The sequence below is a fragment of the Phoca vitulina genome, unplaced genomic scaffold (genome assembly GCF_004348235.1).
Source record: "Phoca vitulina isolate PV1807 unplaced genomic scaffold, GSC_HSeal_1.0 scaffold44, whole genome shotgun sequence".
In the NCBI taxonomy this organism is placed as follows: Eukaryota; Metazoa; Chordata; class Mammalia; order Carnivora; family Phocidae; genus Phoca; species Phoca vitulina.
The window spans coordinates 9398046-9404045 of NW_022589747.1; positions in this window are offsets into that span (position 1 = coordinate 9398046).

Genomic DNA, 6000 nt, shown 5'->3' on the forward strand with positions numbered 1-6000 from the left:
ACCTTTTGAATACAATATAGAATTTAATTTTTTAACAGGTGTGGAAAGTGGATAGCATTATGCCTTTTTCACAGATTAGTTACTCCCATTCAGAGACAAAAAGTAACCTTCCCAAACCTGTCAACTAGCATAAGGTGACACTAGGCCTGAACTTGATCTGGCTCCAAAGCCTATACATCCTTTTTACACTAAAGGAAAAGTTCCTTTAAGAGCAGTGTTTCAAACCACTCATTAAATCCTCAGTAACCGTAGAACTGCAGAGAAGCCCTTTTAATAAGAAAAACAAGCATCTTAGATTCTTACTTTGTTTCATTGTTTGAGGATGATCTTAAATTATCTTGATCCAATGAACCAAAAGGGAGAATTAAAGCCATACTTTTCACTTGATTTGTTTACTACTAACAGCTTTTCTTAAAAGCTACTCGAGTAATAACTAGAAGTAAGGTACATTAGGACTCTGGTTTTGATTCATGAGTAAATGTCCTTGGATTCACGTTTGGCACCAAAGGCCTGACACATGCTTTACAATGACCAGACGAGCTGGTACCTCTGAGTACCAGGCAAGAACAGGTCATATCCCTAAAAAGGGGGGGAGGGCGGGTAACCCTGTTGGGACCCCTCTCACTCTTGAGAGTTTTTTCTGTATCTTCACTTAATAAACTTCTATTGCTTTACTCACTAAAAAAAAGAAAAAAGAAAGGACAGGTCATATCCCTGCTCCATTAGTAGTGCTTCCTGCCTAAATTTTATTGATGAGTTATGAGAGCAACCTCTTGCTCCCAGTGAGCTGCAGCAGAGTCTAGACTGATTTAGTCAGATGAGGTCTTCTAAGATGTTTCAAAAGACAAAGACCTAAGGGTTTAGTGGATGCCTCTCACTCTTTCATAGATTTGATCTAACACAAAATTGACACATCTTTTTGTAAACTTTACTTCCCTCATTGCCTGCCTCATAACTAAGCTGTGTACTTTGAGTACATACATGTGTCAGATTCATTTTTGTGTCCCTAAAAATTGGTACAATGTCAAAGACAACAGTAAGCATTAAATAAATATTTAAGGAAGGAAGAATATGTTAGAGAAGTGAAAGGAAGAAAGGTGGTTAGGAGTATCAAGTATGTGCTATAAATGTGAGTTTTAAAGTCCTGCTAAATCCCCTCCTGGAGATGTCTTTTTGCTAAATTTTGCAATCTTAGTGAAATGCCTACATTATTATTCTGAGTCAAAGTTTAAAGTGTTGGGGAAGTTTTAGTTGTCAGAACCTTTGAAACAATTTAGCAAATAAAATCCACCTCAATAATCCACTAAAAGTTGTGCTAAGCATAACCTAAGCTTAAGCCCTAAGCATAGCCTTGCTTATTCCATTGTCCTCTAGAAATCCCCTTGACCACGTTTCAAAGCCCAGGTCTGCACAAAGGGTTGCTGGGTGAGCTGTGCACATTCAGCCAAGTGATCTTTGGCTGCTTGCCTTGATTTGATAGTTCCTGATTTATATCTGCTCTGTCCTGTCAGTTCCTTAATGCTATTTTCCTCCTGTCTCCCCCAAATAACCATAAAGTCACTATGTTGAGGGCCACTGATTTTCTGCTGAAGCAAACTCTCCTGATTAAGATCATATAACTTCAAGACAGTGTCTATCTCTTAATGCCTTAGAGAAGAGACAAATGGTAGAGGATAGCTCTGAGAAAATTCAGACAACCCTTAGCCTTGTACATTTTGTTCTCATGTTATATAGTACACACTAGGAAGAGCCAATGCAAATGACTGCATGATTGAGGCATTAGTCAATGTCTAAGCAGGAAGAAGCTTAGTATAAAGCAATAGGGAGAGTTGAGGACTATGGCCAAATTAAAAAGTAGGTGTCTAACAAAAAGGTTCATTCAATTACTTTTAGAACATTGAACTGGCTATATAAATCATATTTACAATTACTGCGGGCTATGTTCAGTTTGTGACCCTTGGTCTGTAATATAAAGTTCGGCCTAAATAAATCCTAACTATGAAGGGAAATTTGGAATATCTTCCTACCAAATTCACACCATACATCCCAATTCTTGACTCTTCAGGCACCGTTCAAGTCTTACCTTATCCAGTTTGTTTTAGGCCTAGCCTACCTGACACATTTGGCACTCAGCCATCATTAATTAAACAATTGAAAGAATTGCAAGTTCTCATTCTTAGGTTCCTAAAGCACTTGCCAAGTAAGTACACAATAATTTCGCCCCTAACTACAGATATTACTTTACTTCAGTGTTCATCAATCTTAAGCATTATATGAACCTTTTTAAAAAGAAAAAGTTCTCAGCATCCAGAATCTCTGTAGGGGTTGTGAGAGAATCCAAGAGATAATCCCACCATATCAGTTCTCCTCTGCTTCCATAAAAATAAATCCATACTTTTTAGAATAATGAAGATTATACTTTTTCGTCTCCCTTGTGCTAGGTATTTGCAGGTAACCCACGGGAAGAATTTTTTCAGGTTGCTCTAACAAAATACCACAGACTGGGTGGCTTTAACAATAGAAATATATTTCCACATAGTTTTGAGGACTAGAAATTCAAGATCAAGGTGTCAACGGGGTTGGTTTTCTCTGAGGATTCTCTCCTTAGTTTGCAGATAGCTGCCTTCTTAATTATTGCCTCTTCATGTGATTGACCTTTGTGCATGTGGCCCTGGTGTCCCTCTTTGTGTAAAAATTTCATCTTATGAGATCACCAGTCAGTTTGAATTCTAATGGCCCACACTAGTGTCCTCATTTAATTGAATCACCTCTTTAAAGGCCCTATCTCACACTCTGCGGTATAGGTGTTGAGAACTTCAACATATGAATGGGGGGGGGGGTAAAATTCAGCTCGTTATATCCCACCCATTGGCCCCCCAAAATTCATGTCTTTCTCACATGCAAAATACATTCACTTCCATCCCAACAGCCCCCCAAATCTTAACCCATTCCAGGATAAACGTTAAGTCTCAAATCTCATCTAAACATCATCTAACCCGGGTGTGGGTTAAGAGTGAAAATGTGATTCATCATCAGGTAAAATTTCTTTCTAGCTGTAGACTTGAGAAACCAGACACCTTATCTGTTCCCAAAATACAATGGTGGGACAGGCATAGGATAGATAGTCCCATTCCAAAAGGGAGAAATAGGAGAGATTCTAAGGTTCTAAGCAAGTTCAAATCCTAGCAGGGCAAATTCTTTATATTTTAAGGCTTGAGAATAATTCTCTTTAGCTCAATGTTCTGTCCTCTGGGTAGTCCTGTCCTAATTTGGGTCCATTTCTGGGGGGCAGAATTGCCTCCTCAGCCCTGGGTTGCAACTCCTCAACTAAGGCCTTGGGTAGTGGCAATCCGGCCCACTGAAACCTAGGTGGTGGCCCCACCCTCTGGAACTGAAGAGGAGAAATATTTCCAGCATCAGAGTCATCCATCCATTTTCTTGAAGGATAATGCATGTTCACAGCCAGATAGTTATCCGTATTGCAAACAATGAGAAAGTGTGTTCTAGAGAGATCCCCAACAGTGGTCAATCACTCCATAAAGAAACTACAGGTGTGACTCATGGATTTAATTAGCCATCTCAGCAGTAGCCTGGGATAGAAATGGGGTTAAACCAGCAGAAACATTGCCATATTGAACTAAAGGGACAGAAATGAGATAAAATAAAAGAAGGCTGTTGGACTTCTGGAATTCTTCAGGATGGGACAATAGAGCTATCTGGCTATGAGCATGTAACTATATATCTAAGTTTGTCATTCATGATTTCTCCTTTCCACAAAACACTAGAACACATTCAGCCAAGTTCTCTGCCACACTTTATGATAAGGATCATCTTTCCTCCAGTGTCTAATAACATGTTCTTCCTTTCCATATGAAGCCTCCCTAGAAGGAACTTCAATGTCCATATTTCTACCAACAATCTTTTCAAGGCAATTCAGGGCTTATCTAACATACACCTCAAAACTCCTCCAGCCTTTATCCATTATTCACTTCCAAAGCCACTTCCAAATTTTTAGGTTTGTTGTTCCAACAGCAGCACTATTTGCATTGGTTCACTAGGGCTGCTATAACAAAGTTATCACAGACTTTGTGGTTTAAACAACAGAAATTTATTTTCTAACAATTCTGGAGGCTGGAAGTCAGCCTCAGATCAGAGTGCTGGCAGGATTGGTTTTACTGAGGCCTCCCTCTTTGCTGCCTTTTCACATGGTTGTCTCTCTGTGCCCTGCTGTCTCTTTGTGTGTCCAAATTCTCTCTTCTTCTTCTTTCCATTTAAATTCAATTAGCCAACATAACTAACATCATTAGTTTCAGATGTAGTGTTCAATGATTCATCATTTGGGTAATAACACCCAGTGCTCATCACATCACATGCTCTCCTACATATAAGTGAAACCATATGATAATTGTCTTTCTCTGATTGACTTATATCACTTAACATAATCCCCTCCTGTTCGATCCACATTGATGTAAATGGTAGGTATTCACCCTTTCTGATAGCTGAGTTATATTCCATTGTATATATGAACCACATCTTCTTTATCCATTTGTTGTTGAAGGACATCTGGGCTCCTTCCACAGTTTGGCTATTGTGGACATTGCTGCTATGAACATTGGGGTGCAGGTGCCCCTTCTTTTCACCACATCTGTGGCTTTGGGGTAAATACCCAGTAGTGTAATTGCTGGGTCGTAGGGTAGCTCTAATTTTAACTTCTTAAGGAACTTCCATACTGTTTTCCAGAGTGGCTGTACCTGCTTGCAAAACACGCTCTCTAAAGGCCAGGGAAACAAGCAAAGACGAACTATTGGCACCTCATCAGGATCAACAAAACTACAGGGCAACCCACAGAATGGGAGAAGATATTTGCAAATGACATATCAGAAAAAGGGCTGGTATCCAAGATCTACAAGTTCTCTCTTCTTATGAGACACCAACCAGATTGGATTCTAACGGCCTCATTTTAACCTAATCATCTCTGTAAGGGCTTTATTTCCAAATACGGTATTAATCTGAGGTACTCAAAGTTAGGGCTTGAACATATGAATTTCCACATGGGGGAAACACAAAGCCATAACACACACCAGTGGAATGTAAGCATCCAGGAATCTTCCTTCCCTGAAGCACCACGTTCTGGTGAAGAGGGGACATTGCACTACAGGGCACTACAGGACTTCTTCATAAGGCCACTGCTTAAGAGCCGGCGATGTAGCTGACTTTCCTAACACACAGAAACAGACACAGAGAGTCAGACAAAATGAGGAGACAGACGGATATGTCTCAAATAAACATTGGGTGTTACACACAACTGATTAATTGTTGAACACTCCATCTGAAACTAATGATGTACTATGTGTGGGCTAATTGAATTTAAATTAAAAAAAGAGTTTCCCAGATAAACAAAAGCTAAAGGAGTTCACCACCATTAAACCAGCCTTACAGTAAATGTTAAAGAGATTCTCTGAGTGGAAAGGAAAGACCATAAACAGGGGTAAAAAAAAAAAAAGTAGAAAGCACAAAAGCAGTAAAATTAAGTATATCTATAAAAAGAAATCAAGGGATTCACAAAATAAAAGGATGTAAAGTGTAACACCATATACCAAAAACGTGGCAGGGGGGGAAGGAGTAAAGAATGGGTTGAAATTTAGTGACCATCAACTTAATATAGATTGCCACATGCAAAAGATGTTACATACAAACCTAATGGAACTGCAAATCAAAAACTGGTACTAGATGTGCAAAAAGTAAAGTGAAAGGAATTCAAGTATATCACTAAAGAGCGCCGACAAACCATTAAAGGAGAGAGCAAGAAAAGAAAGGAACAGAGAACTATAAAAACAAAAATAAAAGTAACAAAATGGCAATAAATACATACCTATCAATAGTTACTTTGAATGTAAATGGATTGAACACTCCAATCAAAGGAAATAGGATGATAGAATGGATAAAAACAAGACCCATCTATATGCTGCCTACAAAAGACTCATTTCAGACCTAGAGACA